At 45.5% G+C, this 18,343-nt stretch overlaps 2 protein-coding genes and 1 pseudogene across 4 annotated transcripts in view; 2 read left to right on the plus strand and 1 right to left on the minus strand.

Annotated features, from left to right (window-relative positions):
- LOC126935216 (folate receptor alpha) overlaps window positions 1-18,343 on the plus strand; it is a 181,199-nt gene that overhangs the window by 123,237 nt on the left and 39,619 nt on the right. The gene's annotated exons all lie outside the window — the stretch shown is intronic.
- Window positions 1-18,343, minus strand: part of LAMTOR1 (late endosomal/lysosomal adaptor, MAPK and MTOR activator 1) — a 282,658-nt gene that overhangs the window by 75,972 nt on the left and 188,343 nt on the right. The gene's annotated exons all lie outside the window — the stretch shown is intronic.
- LOC126936492 (folate receptor alpha-like) lies at window positions 6,629-10,523 on the plus strand (annotated as a pseudogene).

Below are 18,343 nucleotides of genomic sequence, written 5' to 3' on the forward strand. Positions count from 1 at the left end.
TCTGCGACCCACGGCCAATAATAGAGTTATAACACTCACTGCATGGCCCAAGATTCCATTCCTTGGAATCAGTGAGGCCAAGAACCCCAGGTGAGAGAACAAGAGGCTTGCTGCCATCTTGGGAGCTCTAGGAGCAAGGACCCCCGCTAACAGTAGGCCTGCATTCTATCCTAAGGTACCCCTCTTTATGGTGAAAGGACACAAAGATAAATGTGTACCCGCCCCCCACCCGCTACACCCTTGTTCTGCTCTCTAATCTTTGCACATACCAGAGATTTCGTAAGTTCTGTGAGTACCTGGTTTTCTGCATGTACCAGAGATTTTGTTTTGCACATACCAGAGATTTTGTAAGTTCTGAGGCAAGGTCACAAGACGTGTTTAAGTAAGATAAACTCTTGCTGCCATAAACCTGCTCTCCCGCCTCAAAGTTTGAACCAAAATATCAGAAATGGCAGGAACCAATCATAGTTAGCCAAATCGCCTTGTTCAAACACTAGCCAATCATATATCTGATTTGTATAATAACTCTATGCCCACTTTTCTTAGACTATATAACATTGTTCGGAGCTGAGTGGGGGAGCTCTCCTGCCCGTCTCGTTTCACGAGCGAAGGAGAGTTCCAGGTTCGAACCTGTAATAAAGATCCTTGCTGCTTAGCTTTGACTCTGGACTCTGGTGGTCTTCTTCGGGGAATAAACGGTCTGGGCATAACAAATGGGGGCTCGTCCGGGATTTCCCCCAACCCCACCAGACCCCCAAGTCAACGGATCTTAATCTGTAGGTAAGCCGGCTTTGTCACTATCTCTGTCTTTGTCTCTGTCTGTCTCCCTGAAATTTCGCGAAATCCGTAATTTGTAATCTGTATTGGTCTGTTCTGTAAGTGGCATGGTCTTGGCGGACGCGCTAGAAGACAGCCACTCGGGACTGGTGGGAGACGTTCCCCAGTGCCCATCTGGGGGCCTCCATCCTTGGTTGCCCCGTCTGACTCAGGTCGGAAGTCCGACACGCGCTCGCGAATACTCATCGTTATTACTGTCTGTCCGTTATTGTTAAGTGTTAAGTGTAAGCCCAAAATGAAACATAAAACCTTTTCTTCCCCTTCCAGGACCGGACCTGTCGGATACTCCCCTCTGCTTCACACTCATTTTCGTCCCCCCTTCTCTTTGTAGGAGCAGTCCAAAGATGGGCAACAACCAGAGCACGCTGCTCTCACTCCTTGTTACCAATTTTAAGGATGTGAAGGCTCGGGGGCGTAACTTAAGCGTAGAACTAAAGAAGGGAAAGCTAGTTACTTTCTGCCGTTCGGAGTGGCCCTCTTTCGGTGTAGGGTGGCCCTCCGAAGGAACTTTCTGTCTCTCTATTATTACTAAGGTAAAAACTAAGATTTTCCTGCCAGGGCAGTCAGGACATCCTGATCAAATTCCTTATATTCTAGTGTGGCAGGATCTTGTGGAAAACCCACCACCCTGGATAACTCCATTCATCCCTGAGCCCTGCAAAGTCCTAGTAACGCGACCTACAAGACAAAAGACTCCCTCTGCTCCCTCGGCCCCTGTGCTGCCAGACAGCCAGGACCCCCTAACGTTAGAACCCACATTTCCCCCACCATATCCGCACCTTATCCCGCAGGACCCAGTCCCCCAGGGTGGTGCTTCCGTAGAAGGAAACCGAGAAGCGGAAGCAGCCGAGAGCAAAAGTAACCTGGGGGGGCCGGCCGGCCAAACACGAGGCCGCGTACAGTGGGACCAAGCTTCCCGACTCCCTGACTCCACTGTAGCCCTGCCTCTCAGAGAAATAGGATCGCTCGATGATACTGGGCTCTCCCGTCTCATGTATTGGCCTTTTTCCACCAGTGATTTATACAATTGGAAGTCCCAAAATGCTCGGTTCTCAGATAATCCCAAAGATCTAACCTCGTTGTTAGACAGTGTCATGTTTACTCACCAGCCGACCTGGGATGACTGTCAACAGCTCCTCCGAATCCTGTTCACAACGGAGGAGCGGGAAAGAATCCAAGTTGAGACCAGAAAACTGGTTCCAGGAGATGATGGCCAGCCAACTGCAAATCCTGACCTCATTAATGCGGCTTTCCCTTTGACCCGGCCCAGATGGGACTACAACACGGCAGAAGCGGCCAGGTCCCCGGAAACTTGTGTTCAAGGGACTGAGGACCTCCTGAAGACTCTGGGGGAGCTAGGCTACCGAGCCTCAGCAACAAAGGCTCAAATCTGCAAGTCGGAGATACTTTTTCAGGATGGACAGAAGCGTTCCCAACTAAGAGAGAAACTGCTCAGGTTGTAGCAAAGAAAATTTTGGAAGAAATCCTCCCCAGGTATGGCTTTCCCGTCCAAATAGGGTCAGACAATGGACCAGCCTTCGTTGCTAAGGTAAGTCAGGATTTGGCTTCCATTCTGGGGGCAAATTGGAAATTACATTGTGCTTATAGGCCCCAAAGCTCAGGACAGGTAGAAAGGATGAATCGGACTCTGAAGGAGACCTTAACTAAATTGACCATGGAGACTGGCGCTAATTAGGTAGTACTTCTCCCCTACGCTCTGTTCTGGGCCCGAAATACCCCTTACAGACTAGGCCTCACACCATATGAAATCATGTATGGCAGACCCCCACCCCTGGTCCCCAGTCTAAAAGATGACTTACTCAAACCTGAAACTGAAAATGTCTCTGAGTTCCTGTTCTCCTTACAAGCCTTACAGAAAATTCACCAGGAAATTTGGCCCAGACTACGAGAACTGTACGAGGCAGGACCTCCGCCGACGCCTCATCCGTTCCAGCCGGGAGACTGGGTCCTAGTCAAGCGCCATCGGCAAGAAACTCTTCAACCCAGGTGGAAAGGACCACTGCAAGTACTCCTGACTACTCCCACCGCTCTCAAAGTAGAAGGCATCGCTTCGTGGATCCACTACACACACGTCAAACCAGTGGACCCAACATCCGACCTTCTCGAGCCGTCTAGAGCACCGGTTACATGGACTGTAGACAAAGCTAAGAACAATCCCTTAAAGCTAACCCTGCGCCGTCATCCCCATAGCTGTAACCATGTCTAGCTTACCTATGCTTTTATGCCTTATGCATCTGACTCTCCTCACTGCTGCGCCGTCTAATCCCTATGTCTGGAGGTTCTGGCTCTATGAGAACAAAACTCACCCCGGGGAAACCCCCCAAGTGGGTAAACTGCTAGCTAGCGCAGACTGCCCCCCCTCAGGGTGTAATACTATAGTTTACCTCAATTTCACTAGGTTCCAGATTGCCCAACCAGCAATACCCATGATCTGTTTTGAATATGATCAAACTGAATATAATTGTAAAAATTATTGGTGGCACCAGAGTGCAGGTTGCCCATATAGCTACTGTAAGATGCACTCTGTCCGATACTGGAGAGAACGACAAGGGTGGTATTTTTACAAAACTGAGTCTCCCGTCACTTACACTTGGATAATTAGAGACCCATGGGACTCTCGGTGGACAACCCCACAACATGGGGGAGTATATTACTCATCAACTAGTACCTGGCCCAGTAGCCATTTATATCTGTGGAGAAGTCTAGTCCAGATTCAACCCTTAATCCACACACAAATCCACAGGCAAGAAACCAAGCTATCACAACACTTGCAGCCCTTCTCCTGGCTAACTCTATTATGGGAAGGGCTAGCATTCGCCAACCTCACTGGTTTAGGCGACCTGTCCTCTTGCTTTATGTGTGCAACCCTAGGAAGACCACCATTAACGGCTGTTCCTCTATCCTCCCCTCCCACAAACTATACAGGTTTTAACTCATCGATAGTCACGATACCCGATGTGGCCCTGTACCGTGACCCATACCAAGAGAAATACCCCTATTGTTATTTGGCATTTAGCAACAGCCTCTGTAACCAATCGGCTACATACCCTAATAGTCCCATATATGCTCCCCCTGGTGTGTTCTTCTGGTGTAATATGACTCTGTTAAAAACTCTGTCCAAAAGCATCTCTGACGGACTGTTGTGTATCCCTGTTACCCTAGTTCCCCGACTGACACTGCTAACCCCGGCAGAGTTCATAGGCTGGGCAGGGACCGCCCCAACTAAAACTGCACGACATAGATGAGCAGTTTTTCTACCACTAATTGCCGGAATATCCTTAACCACCTCTGTCGTCGCAGTGGGGTTAGCAGGAGGGGCCCTACAACACTCCATGATAGAAAATGACAAGCTGTTACAACAATTCTCTGTTGCTATGGAAGACTCCGCCTATTCCCTAGCCTCCCTTCAGCGGCAGCTCACCTCCCTAGCACAGGTCACCCTTCAAAACCGCAGAGCCTTAGACTTACTCACGGCTGAGAAAGGAGGTACCTGTATGTTCCTCAAAGAAGAATGCTGTTTCTATATAAATGAGTCAGGGTTAGTTGAGGAAAGAGTCCAACGCCTACACGAACTAAGCTTAGAAATGAAAAAGCAACAATTCACTACAGCCGCTAACAATTGGTGGAGCTCTTCAATGTTTTCCCTTCTGGCACCCCTTTTAGGCCCCCTAATGTCTTTACTACTTCTATTCACTATAGGCCCCTGTGTGGTAAATAAAATTTTACAATTTGTCAGAGAAAGGTTTGATACCATCCAACTAATGGTCCTCCGTAGCCATCACCAGCCTCTCCTGCACCCAGAAAGTGAGGCTATATTATAAGACTCTGGAAATCCAAGATTGGACATCCAGTTACTTATGAGAAGGGGGAAATGAAAGGACACAAAGATAGATGTGTACCCGCCCCCCACCCGCTACACCCTTGTTCTGCTCTCTAATCTTTGCACATACCAGAGATTTTGTAAGTTCTGTGAGTACCTGGTTTTCTGCATGTACCAGAGATTTTGTTTTGCACATACCAGAGATTTTGTAAGTTCTGAGGCAAGGTCACAAGACGTGTTTAAGTAAGATAAACTCTTGCTGCCATAAACCTGCTCTCCCGCCTCAAAGTTTGAACCAAAATATCAGAAATGGCAGGAACCAATCATAGTTAGCCAAATCGCCTTGTTCAAACACTAGCCAATCATATATCTGATTTGTATAATAACTCTATGCCCACTTTTCTTAGACTATATAACATTGTTCGGAGCTGAGTGGGGGAGCTCTCCTGCCCGTCTTGTTTCACGAGCGAAGGAGAGTTCCAGGTTCGAACCTGTAATAAAGATCCTTGCTGCTTAGCTTTGACTCTGGACTCTGGTGGTCTTCTTCGGGGAATAAACGGTCTGGGCATAACAATGGCAGAACAATATAGAAAGACACACAAAGCACACCCAGATTCGCTACAGCTTAAGGCTAGCTTCAGAAGTCTTTTTTCTCATTAACCAAAACTTTCCTGTGGTAGGGTGGGGAAAGTGAAGAGCCCAGGAAGGCCAGAGAAAGACCCACCTATCCCAGCGACACTGAATCAAAAGTTCAGGCAACCGCTCGTTGGTTAAGAAGGGATCTTTTCCAGGAGTTGCCTCAGCTCTTAAGTGTCCCCGTTTGGGGATCAAAAAACTCTCGTGTCCCAAGATCCTGTACATGCACAATTCTGTCACGCACAGTCATCAGCAAAGAGTGAAAGGTAGATTAATCCAAAGAGAATAGTAATTAATATCCCATGGTGCTAAATCCATTCTTAGCCAAGAGGAACTTTACTCTGAGAGGAGCTTTTAACCCCCTAAATCTTAGAAGGGACTCTAATACTCCTGAGTTGGGCCTCAAACCCAAGTTCAGTCAAGTGTCTTTGCCTTCTATTAAGAGGGGCCTTTAACCCACTCTGTCTTAGGAGAGACTTTAACTCCCCTAAGTTGAGCCTCTAACCCAATACCATCCTTTACCTGGGTACCCCGCCACTTACCCAAAGATAGACCATTGGTGCTGTAGTCTATTTCCTTTGGGCTGGGTGTCTCCTTAGGGTTCGACAGGAAGATGTTACCAGAAAGCGATCCAGATCCAGACCCCAAGAGAAGGTTCTTGGATCTCACACAAGAAAGAATTCGGGGTGAGTCCATAGAGTAAAGTGAAAGCAAGCTTATTAAGAAGGTAAAGGAATACAGAATGGCTACTCCATAGGCAGGGCAGTGACTTGAGCTGCTCCACTAAGGATGCTTGTTGTTAATTCTTGATTATATGCTAAACAAGGGGTGGGTGATTAATGAGCTTTCAAAGGAAGCAGTGGCCAATTCCCGTAACTGAGGGTTCCTCTCCTTTTTAGACCATTTAGGTAACTTCCTGATGTTGCTGTGGCTTCTGTAATCACAGCACTGGTGGAGTGTCTTTTAGCATGCTAATACATTATAATTAGCATATAATGAGTGATGAGGACAACGAGAAGTCACTTTGGTTTCCATCTTGGTTTTGGTGGGTTTGGGCTGGCTTCTTTACCACATGCTGTTTTATGAGCAAGGTCTTTGTGACCTGTTATCTTGTGCTCACCTCCTAGCTCATCCTGTCACTTGGAATGCCACACCTCCTAGGAATGCAACCCAGTAGGTCTCAGCCTCATTTTACCCAGACCCTATTCAAGATGGAATTGCTTTGGTTGAAACACCTCTGACAGACCCACCAGAGGAGCCCTTCAGTTTGCATTAATATGTGTGGCTACTTATTTCACAGATACTATGGGTCAAATGTCGGTACAATGTCAATAGCTCACCCTCTTGGTTGTTGAGTTTCCGCATTACACAAATAGGGAAGCAGGCCCAGAGGAGAGCCTGGGAAATGAAGTTGGAGAGACCTATCCTGGGGTTGCTTGATTTAGGGATTTAGACTGGGAATGACTCCTCCAAAGATCTAAAAGAAGAAACTGCATACTATGCATAGTGGGTTCTTTTCTGCCAGCCCTAAACAGCTCAAGAAGGGAGAGTCTCTCAGTTATGAGGCTGGGTGTGAAGCATTTTTTTTTCTTTGACAGAGGTCTTGCTATGTTGCCCAGGCTGGTCTCCAACTCCTGGGCTCAAGGGATCCTCCCACCTTGGCCTCCCAAAGTGCTGGGATTACAAATGTGAGCCACCACACCTCGCCTGAAGCATCTTGGTTCATGCATCTAGCAAACCTTTGGGCTGTGTCTCTCAACCCCATTGGACATGAGGTGTCCCTAAAACAATTATTTGGCTACAACCCCTTTAATATCCTGAACTTAGCTAAACAGTTATTTTAAAAATCAATATTCATATATAACTAAAGAAGAAACAGAGGAAAAGTAATTTGTAATATGTATTTCAATATATAAATATTCATTTTGACTCCATTAGCAGATAGCAGTCACGGCCCTGCTTGCACTTGTTTTGAATCAGTGAGCCTGCAGCTGCCAAGTGCAGACTAACAAGAGGTAAATAACCCATATACCTCAAGCAGCTCTGACTTTAACTTATTCTTTTATTTATTTATTTATTTTATTTTTATCTCTTTTTAGACATGAGGTCTCACTATGTTGTCCCAGTTGACCTCAAACTCCTGCACTCAAGTGATCCTCTTGCCTTGGCCTCCAAAGTATTGGGATTATAGGTGTGAACCACTGTGCCTGGGCTTTTATATTTTTTTTAAGTGCACATTTTAATATTTAGCTTGTCAGCCTTAAGTGATGAGGTCCAGAAAGCTTGAGGATAGCCACAAAGGAGCATAGATTCAAATTGTCCTGAATATACACTTCGATTCACAGCAGTTACAAGTGAGTTTTTAAGGAAATGGAATAGTTCCTAAGTTGTTTATCAATAATTTAAAATAAGATAGCATAAGCAATTGATTGGCTATACATTGTTTTTATATCACAAATTCCAGGAACAGATAATGGATGAGGCAGGTAGTCAGGGACAAAACACCTTGAAACAATTGTCTCTGGGCATGGGTGGGGAGGATGTGACTGAAGTTCCATACTCATGCCTTTCTGGGCCTGATAAATTGGGCATGTCTCACATCATGAGACTGCTCTGAGCTATTTTTCTTTTCTCAAACTTTATACCAAATTCTAGGCTGTGGGATTTCATTTGTTCAGTAAGTATGTATTGAGTATTTATGTAATTTAGAACTCTTCTGGGGTTACAATTTAACTTACTTTCTCACCTCCAAATCATTATCACCTCAGTGAGGACTAAACCCAATGATTTTTTTTAACTTGCCAAAATTCCTATCTATGGGGTCTGGGGAGTCATGCCCTACAAATCATAAATTCTCATCAGATGGGTTTTATTTAACCCTATATATCATGACTTACTTTCCAACCTGACTTTGGAATAACATGATGAGACAAGGAAGAAAAGCAAAATATTTTAGTATTTTTACCTCAAAACATGTTTCTCTTCCAGGCCCTTCCAATTGTAAAGAGATTAATTAAAAGTGTAGCACCTTTTACAGATGTGAATAGGAAACACTTGTCATCTATTGTCTCTAACGGCAACTACTGTAAGACTTCAAAAGAACCTTGGTCTCCACAATCTTTTTTTCTCAACCTGAACGTTTCTTTTCTATCAATCCCAGGTCTTCAGACAAACTCAACCAACTGTCAACCATAAAATGTTTAAATTTACCTAGAGCCTGAAAACTCTGCCACCCCACTTTGAATTGTCCCGCCTTCCTGGACCAAGCCAATGATTTATTTATTTATTTATTTATTTTTATTTTTATTTATTTATTTATTTTTAGTAGAGATGGGGTTTCACCGTGTTAGCTAGGATGGTCTCGATCTCCTGACCTCGTGACCCGCCCGTCTCGGCCTCCCAAAGTGCTGGGATTACAGGCTTGAGCCACCGCGCCCAGCCTATTTATTTATTTTTACATGGAGTCTCCCTCTGCTGCCTGTGCTGGAGTGTGGTGGTATGATCTCGGCTCGCAGCAACCTCTGCCTCCTGGGTTCAAGCGATTCTCCTACCTCAGCCTCCCAAGTAGCTAGGATTACAGGCGCCTGCCACCACGCCCAGCTAATTTTTTGTATTTTTAGTAGAGACAGGGTTTCACTATGTTGGCCAGGCTGGTCTCGAACTCCTGACCTCAATATCAGCCTGCCTTGGCCTCCCAAAGTGCTGGGCGTGAGCCACTGCGCCCAGCCGATGTATTTCTTAAATGCATTTGATTGATGTCTCATGCCTCCCTAAAATGTATGAAACCAAGCTGCACCCCAGACCACCTTGGGCACATGTTCTCAAGACCTCCTGAGGGCTGTGTCATGGGCCATGGTTACTCATATTTGGCTCAGAATAAATCTCTTCAAACATTTTACAGAGCTTGACTCTTTTCGTTGACATCAATGAGGCCTAATCTGATCACACTGTAACACTGCAAGTCCCCATCCTTCTCCCCTAATTGTTTTCAAAAGCAGTGATCCGTTGAGGTGCTCATTTTTGTAACCCCAGTTTCTAGAAAAGTGCCTGGGTGAGAGTATGTAGGATCTCCATAAAAGTTGAATTAATGAATTTTGTAATGACTGCACCTCCAGACAGGAGCTGTCTTCTGGGCTCCCTGAGTCTCTGACAAACCTCTCCCACAACGAGTTTACCAACAGCAAGGACCTTCCTGGATGACTTCCACTGGGTTGGGGATTGAGGATTGAAAGGGGAGAGGCTGCGTGTGGAATATTCTGGCTGTGCTGACTGTGGACTTAGTCCTGTGTCTTCCCACATCCAGTGTAGTATCTGGAGGAAGAATGCCTGGGCTTCACTAGCACCACCGAGGAAGCCCATAAGAATATTTCCCATCTATGTGGATTCAACTGGAACCACTGTGGAGAGGTGGTACCTGCCTGCAAATGGCACTTCATCCAGGACACCTGCCTTTATGAGTGCCCCCCAAACTTGGGGCCCTGGATCCAGCAGGTACTCATGGCTTCCTGGCACCCAAGAGCTAGCAGAGGAGCTGAATTTTCCAGGCATCTCTGCAGTCTGCAACCCCAGCTCCAGTTCTATTCAGGGCTGGGTTGCTGGGATTCTTGAGCCTGAGACCTTCTTTTCTACCAAAATCTCCCAGGTGGATCAGAGCTGGCGCAAAGAGCAGGTACTGAATGTGCCCCTGTGCAAAGAGAACTGTGAGCAATGGTGGGAAGACTGTCACACCTCCTACACCTGCAAGAGCAACTGGCACAAAGGCTGGAACTGGGGACTCAGGTAAGGGCTGGGGTGGGGCAGGAAAGGAGGGATTTGGAAGTGAAGGTGCGTGGGTGTGGAACAGGTTTGTGACATTTTGGGTTTGTAGGGCGGCAGAATCAGAGACGCTTTTGGGCCCAGTGGCTAAAGGTCTTTCCTCTTCCCTCCAGGGTCTAACAAGTGCCAGGTGGCAGCTGCCTGACTACCTTTCCGTTTCTATTTCCTCACACCCACTGCTCTGTGCAGTGAAATCTGGAGTCACTCCTACACGGTCAGCAACTACAACCAAGGGAGTGGTCGCTGCATCTGGATATGGTTTGACCCGGCCCAGGGCAACCTCAGTGAGGAGGTGGTGAGGTTCTATGCTGCAGCCATGAGTGGGGCTGGGCCCTGGGCAGCCTGACCTCTCCTGCTCAGCCTGGCCCTAACGCTGCTCTGGCGGCTCAGCTGACTCCTTTTACCTTCTGATACTTGGTCATCCCTGCCCTGTTTAGCCCCACAGCTCCCAACTATTTGGTTCCTGCTCTATGGTCTTGTCTCTGACAGCCACTTTGAATAAACCAGACACCGCACATGTGTCTTGAGAATTATTCAGGTATGAATGGGAATGTGGCTGTTTTGTTTCCCAATTCTCATTGAGTGAAGCTAGTTAGACTGGGTTAGTTCCCAGCTCTGATGCTTGCTATGAACTAGCCTGATACTTAAGTATTCTTCTAAGGCAGGAAACATTCATAGCTCTCAATTTTATTTTTCCCTATAGCTCCAATCTAGAGCCAAGCTCAGTCGTTTTTCTTTTTTTGAGACAGGGTCTCACTCGCTCACCCAGGTTGGAATGCAGCGGCATGATCTCAGCTCACTGCAACATCTGCCTCCTGGGCTCAAGTGATCCTCCCACCTCGGCCTCCCAAATACTTGGAACTACAAGCATGTGCCACCACACCTGGCTAATTTCTCAATTTTTTGTAGAGAGGAAGTCTTGCAGTGTTGTCCAGGCTGGTCTCAAACTACTGGACTCAAACAATCCTCCTACCTCAGCCTTCTGAGTAGCTGAGAATATAGGTGTGAGCCTCCACACTCAACTAATAAATATAAGACATGTATTTTATATATATAATAGTAGAGACAGGGTCTCACTATTTTACCTAGGTTTGTCTCAAACTCCTGGGCTGGAGTGATCCTCCCAAAATTCTGGGATTACAGGCATGAGTCACTGTGTCTGGCCACAAGTCATGTTCATTTCTTGCTCAAGCTACAATGTTGAATGTGGGTTGTCAGGGGGGATTCTGTTCATTTCTCATTCCTGGACTACATTAGCAGCCAGCGGGTTCTGCTTCTCACTCAAGTACCCATGCTGATGGAGGCTCCATCTTCCATGAAGCAGGAAGAGGGAACTTGGCAAATTCCATAAGGCTCTTCAAATTTCCACCCATCACTTGTTTCTGTGGCCAAATCAAGTCATGAGCATACCTAAATTCAAGAAAGCCAGGAAAACATAATCCTATCACATACTTGGAAGGAGAGGAGAATCACAAGGTTTGCAACAGACCTAATGATGACTAAAAAGGCTTTGTTATTTTCTCGTTAGTTTCTGTTTCTGGCATGGTCATAGTTACAAATTTAATTTTTTGGTTAGATCCTAGTAAGAAGGAGGACCAACTCTCTATACATATACAAGAAATTACATCAATATGAAAAGTGGAGCAATTCACCAATGACCGCCCTGGCTAGTCTTGTAAACAAGGCCAATTGATGCCCTTTTTGCCCTTCATTTGTTTCAATTTATTATTATTTATTATTTTTATTTTTTGAGACAGGGTCTCCTTCTGTTGCTCAGGCTGGAGTGCAGTGGCACAATCATGGCTCACTGCAGTCTTGACCTCCTGGGATCAAATGATCCCCCAACCTTAGCCTCCCAAGTAGCTGGGACTACAAGCACATGCCACCATGCTGGGCAAATTTTCTGTATTTTTTTGTAGAGATGGGTTTTGCCATGTTGCCAGGTTCAAGATGGGTCTTGAACTGCTGCACTCAAGTGATTCATTCACCTACCTTGACCTCCTAAAGTGCTGGGATTACAGGCGTGAAACACCTCTGCCAGACCACTGATTTCTTTTTTTGAACCAAAAGCATAGTTGATCAATGCAAAAGCTAATAATCGGACATTAACACAATTCAAAACTCTTGCACTTTAAAAGACACCCTTAAGAAAATTAAAAGACAAGCAACAGACTGGAGGGAAATATTTGCAAAACATATCTGATAAAGGATCCCTATCCATAAAATACAAAGAACACTTACAACTCAGTAATAAGAAGGCAGACAACCCAATCAAATAATGGGCAAAAGAAATGAACAAATATTTCATTAAAGACGATACACAAATTATGAATAGTTACACGAAAAGATGCTCAACATTATTAATCATTAGAAAAATGGAAACTAAAACCACAGTGATATACCATTTTATACCTACTAGAATGGCAATAATAATAAGACAGGCAATAACAAGTGTCAGCAAGGATGTGGAGAAATGGGAACCCTCACACGGTGCTGGTGGGGACGTAAAATGGCACAGCCCTTTGGAAAACAGTGTGGCAGTTTCTCTAAAAGTTAAATGTAAAACTGCCATACAACCCAAAATTCCACTCCCAGGTGTCTGCTCAGGAGAAATGAAAACAAGCATAACAAAACTTAAATATGAATATTTGTAATATTCATATTTATGTATGTAAATATGATGCATCATTTATGCATGTAAGTATGATGTATCATATTATGTATCACTATACATAATAGCCCCAAGCTGGCAATAACCTAAATTTTTAGCAACTGGTGAATGAATAGACAAAATGTGGTGAATCCATACAGTAGAAGACTGTGCAGCAATGAATCATGATGACACTTGCTATGTCGTGGATGAGCCTCAAAAACATTATGCTAAGTGAAAGAAGCCAGACCTAAGAGGCTTCATGTGGTTGATTTCACTTACATGAAATGTGCAGGAAAGACAAATTTATAAAGGCAGAAAGTAGGGTAGTAGCTGCCTGGGGCTAGAAGTGAGAACAGGGATTAATTGTAAATGGGCATGAGGGGGGATGAAAATTGAGGGTATGATTCTGAGTTTCTGTGGGGTGTGTTCGTGAGGGAAAGTATTCTAAGGAATTTGGCATGTGGCTCCATAAAAATCTATTATCTGAGACAAACTCCATTCCCATCATGAACTTTAAAATATTGGTTGGAAGCCAAGCATGGTGGCTTATACCTGTAATTTCAGCACTTTGGGAGGCTACGGCAGGTGGATCACTTGAGCCCAGGATTCTAGAACAGTCTGGGCAACATGGTGAAAGCCTGTCTCTACAAAAAAAAATACAAAAAATTAGTCAGGTGTGGTGGTCCGTGCCTGTAGTCCCAGCTATGCAGGATGCTGAGACAGGAGGATCTCTTCAGCTCAGGAGGTAGAGGCTGCAGTGGGCTATGACTGTACCACTGCAGTCCAGCCTGGGTTGACAGAGTGAGACCCTGTCTCAAAAAAAAAAAAAAAAAAAGAGAGAGAAATTGCTGGATAGTAATGTTGTAGGAGTTTCTCCTGGGTTCAGCTAAAGACGGGGTCCTTGTCACCCGGCCATGAAACATTAGGCTCGTAGACACTTCGAAGGGTGAGAAAAATGGAATTTATTGGGCAAAAAAAAAAGGGGGGGAAATAGGGACCCTCAGCAGAGTGAGAGTCCTGCTAGTACACACTTCCCACCTTGCAGATTGAATCCCAGATTCCACCCTGGAAGGGGAGGGGCCAGGCTCCTCTGCAGGAACTTCCTGAGGCTCCACCCCAGTGCACATTCCTCCCAGCGTGTGAGTTTGTCAGAGGTTCTATGGGGACACCTTTACACTTGGCTGTCTCATTCCCGGCTCTCAAGAAGTACATCTAACTGCTGTTAGAAAAAGGATAAGGGTAAGAATGAAGACTGATCTAAATTGCCTCCTGCTGAGAAGGGCCGGTGTTCTGGGAAATGGCAGTCGGAGCTCCCTCAGAAGCCTATCTAAGGGTTCCTGGCCGAAGGGGCCATCGTCTGAGGCTCCGGTTGCATGACCATTTGGAGTTTGATGGCCTGAAGGCAAGAAGAGAAAAACCAGGTTATTAGAAAACACGTATTAAAACGAAACAAGGGAGGGTAAGGACAGCTTAAAATCCCAAGGCCTTTTACCAGTTTTCACAGGGAGAGGGAAGCCAAAAGCCCGACTGGTTAAAAAAAAAAAACTTTATGCTTTTGCCAGCATGTCAGGCTTTTGGGTTCCCTTGCCTGAGCCTAATCCTAAGCCAACCAGCTGAAGGTTTGGGAAATTAACTCCTTCCAGTTAGAAGGATGCATCTGAGGGGAGTGTCCTATAGTACGGAGACACAATTACCTATTAGTGAAGAGAGGACAGTGGAGAAGAAAGGGGAAAAAAAGGTGCTTTTTAAAGGAGTCCCAGGGGTTCAGGATGCATTCAAAAGGGGTACACAGTGAAGATGAATGGCTACCCATCTAGAAAGAGGGGAGAAGGCATCCTTGACTCCTATCTCTTTCTAGCAGGGGTATCTGCTAGAAAGAGGGAGAGAAGGAAGAGCGTCCTCTTTCCCTCTTCTGTCCTTGCATCCCCGAGTCCTGGTGACTTTGGCAGGTGCTGCCATGGGTGCCACAGCGGCTTGCACCCATGAAGCAGGGAGTGCCTAGAGAATAGGAATTATCAGCCAGGTGCAGTGGCTCACACCTGTAATTCCAGCACATTGGGAGGCTGAGGTGGGCAGATCACAAGGTCAGGGGTTTGAGACCAGCCTGGCCAACATGGTGAAACCACATCTTTACCGAAAATACAAAAATTAGCTGGGTGTAGTGGCGCAGGCCTGTAGTCCCAGCTACTCGGGAGGCTGAGGCAAGAGAATCACTTGGACCCGGGAGGTGGAGGTTGCAGTGAACCAAGATCACACCACTGCACTCCAGTCTGGGCAACAGAGTAAGACTCTGTCTTGGGAAAAACAAAAAAAAAGAGAGAGAGAGAATAGGAATTATCCATTCTTACCTATGTCTCTATCCCCACTACAGTCAGTAGTCTTGGAGTTCCCTAGACCTCATTTATGCCGCAGATACTAGCATGACTTTCGTCCATGAAATGGGAGGCTTGGCTTGATCAGCAGGAATTAGCCAAGCTCACCTGCACGCACTGTGCCTTTTTTGTTTTTTTGGGGTTTTTTTGAGACAGAGTCTTGCTCTGTTGCCAGGCTGGAGTGCAGTGGCGCGATCTCAGCTCACTGCAACCTCCAACTCCCTGGTTCAAGTGATTCTCCTGCCTCAGTCTCCTCAGTAGCTGGGATTACAGGCAAGCACCACTATGCCCAGCTGATTTTTGTATATTTTTTTTTTGAGATGGAGTCTTACTGTGTCACCCAGGCTGGAGTGCAGTGGCACGATCTCGGCTCATTGCAACCTCTGCCTCCCGGTTCAAGTGACTCTCCTGCCTCAACCTCCCAAGTAGCTGGGATTACAGGTGTGTGCCACCATGCCTGGCTAATTTTTGTATTTTTAGTAGAGATAGGGTTTCACCGTGTTTGTCAGGATGGTCCTGATCTCCTGTCCTCGTGATCCACCTACCTCGGCCTCCCAAAGTGCTGGGATTACAGGCATGAGCCACCATGCCCAGCCGCACTTTGCCTTTTAACCTCTGTTATTATCTGCCTCTGAATCCCTTAGATCCAGTTTTCTTTCCTGGGCCTTTGACCCAAAGCTTCGAATTGAATTTAGAACAAACACATATCTAGGGAGGGCTGCATGGACTCCTTATCATAAGCCAAATGCTAAGGAAGATGAAGCCGCAGAATTGAGTCCTCCTTCAACAAGGGAGAGAAAAAGATGTCTTGTGACATACACAGATAATTGGTGGCTATAGTTATGTAAGCTGGGATTTGGGTGCATGGTGCTTGGCTTTGGTTAGCTCTTACTTTCCAAAAAAGGAAACCTCCGATTGATGGGCATCCTATTTATTCCCATCACCTGGCAGGATTTGCAGGATAATTGCTCAGAACTAGAATATTGATCCAGATTTTTATATTACCCATCCCCTTCTTCTTTCTGAGCTGCAGCTGGAGATTGCTGGTTGGCTCACAGGAACAAGCAGGGTTGGCCTAAAAATATAGGCAAAAACTTAAACACTAATGACTTTAGAATTTATTGACAAATGCATGGTGTTTTGAAACATAACTTCTCACTCTCCAGTCCTCATTTTTGTTAAAAAAGCAAATTATGATAGGATTTAATTGTTTGCAAAATAGACTTTAGTCATATACTTGGCCTGATTATTTGCATAAAGTACAGGAAGAATAACTATTTCTACATAAGTCTTTTAGATTGGCTTTGATGGAACTCTGTTCCTCAAGGAATTTCAGATAAGACATTTTAAAACTGAGCCCAGCCATGGATTTGTATCCTCAAATACCTGTAAATTGGATGATCTTCTCCTCTTAAGGTCCCATGATAAATTTGGAGCTCCTAGACCTGTTAGAAAGTGACATTCTTGGCTGGGCGTGGTAACTCACGCCTATAATCCTAGCACTTTGGGAGGCTGAGGTGGGCGGATCACCTGAGGTCAGGAGTTCGAGATCAGCCTGGCCAACAGGGTGAAAACCCATCTCTACTTAAAATACAAAAAGTTAGCTGGGCATGGTGGTGAGTGCCTGTAGTCCCAGCTACTCAGGAGGCTGAGGCAGGAGAATCGCTTGAATTCGGGAGGCAGGGCTTGCATTGAGCAGAGATTGTGCCGCTATACTCCAGCCTGGCAACAGAGCGAGACTCTGTCTCAAAAAAAAAAAAAAAAAAAGAATACTGACAGATAGTTTCCAAATTCTGGAGAAGTCAGGCAGAGAGAGAGAAAAATATGCTTCAAATTTTGTTCACAGGAGTGTAGCTTACTCAATTATTAAAGGCCCTAAATAGTTCAAAATAGGTTTCTTTGACTCTGAGAAACAAAACAAGGATCAGCAATATTCCAAGCAAAAGTCAAAAAAGTTGCTTCAGCTTTCTGAGCTCAGTCCATTCAGTTCTTGTTATGCTTGATATTTCTGAAGATTTTAGCTCTTCATTAGTCCTGTACATTTTCCTTTATTCCAATATCACAATCTCCAAAGTTATCAGAAACCTGTATTTGAGAGCACCTGTCAGAGTCCTATAGCTTATTACAAACCAACTTTTTTTTTTTTGAGACAGGGTCTCATTCTGTCACCCAGGCTGGAGTGCAGTGATGCCATCACGGCTCACTGCAGTTTCAACCTCCTGGGCTCAAGCAATCCTCCCAGCTCATCCTCCCAAATGGCTGGGACTATAGGCTTAGACCACCATGCCCAGCTAATTTTTGTATTTTTGTGTGAAGATGGGGTCTCTCTATGTTTCCCATGCTGGTCTTGATCTCCTGGGCTCAACCAATCCATCAGCCTTGGCCTCCCACAGCACTGGGATTATAGACGTGAGCCACCAAGCCCGGCCCCCTAACATTTTTTATATCAGCTAATGAGTTTTAAGTTTAGACCCTGCAAGGCATAAAGAAATAACTTTAAAGTTATGTTATTAGATGTACAGTGATATGATTTAGCTCTGTGTCCCCACACAGATCTCATCTTGTAGCTCCCATAATTCCCACATGTTGTGAAAGGGACCTGGTGGGAGATGATTGAATCATGGGGGTGGGTCTTTCCCGTGCTGTTCTCATGATAATGAATGGGTCTCATGAGATCTGGTGGTGTTAAAAACGGGAGTTTCTCTGCATAAGCTCTCTCTTTGCCTGCTGCCATCCACATAAGATGTGACTTGCTTCTCCTTGCCTTCTGCCATGATTGTAAGGTCTCCCCAGCCATGTGGAACTGTAAATCCAATAAACCTCTTTCTTTTGTAAATTGCCCAGTCTTGCATGTCTTTATCAGCAGCGTGAAAAAAGACAAATACAGTAAATTTGTACTGGTAGTGGGGCATTGCTGAAAAGACACCCCAAAACGTGGGAGCGACTTTGGAACTAGGGAACAGGCAGAGGTTGGAACAGTTTGGAGGGCTCAGATGAAGACAGGAAAATGTGGGAAAGTTTGGAACTTCCAAAAGACTTGTTGAATGGCCTTGACCAAAAGCCTGATAGCGATACAGACAATAAAGTCCAGGCTGAGGTGGTCTCAGATGAAGATGAAGAACTTGTTGGGTGTCAGGCCTCTGAGCCCATGCTAAGCCATCATATCCCCTGTGACCTGCATGTATACAT

The sequence above is a fragment of the Macaca thibetana genome, chromosome 14, assembly GCF_024542745.1.
Source record: "Macaca thibetana thibetana isolate TM-01 chromosome 14, ASM2454274v1, whole genome shotgun sequence".
In the NCBI taxonomy this organism is placed as follows: Eukaryota; Metazoa; Chordata; class Mammalia; order Primates; family Cercopithecidae; genus Macaca; species Macaca thibetana.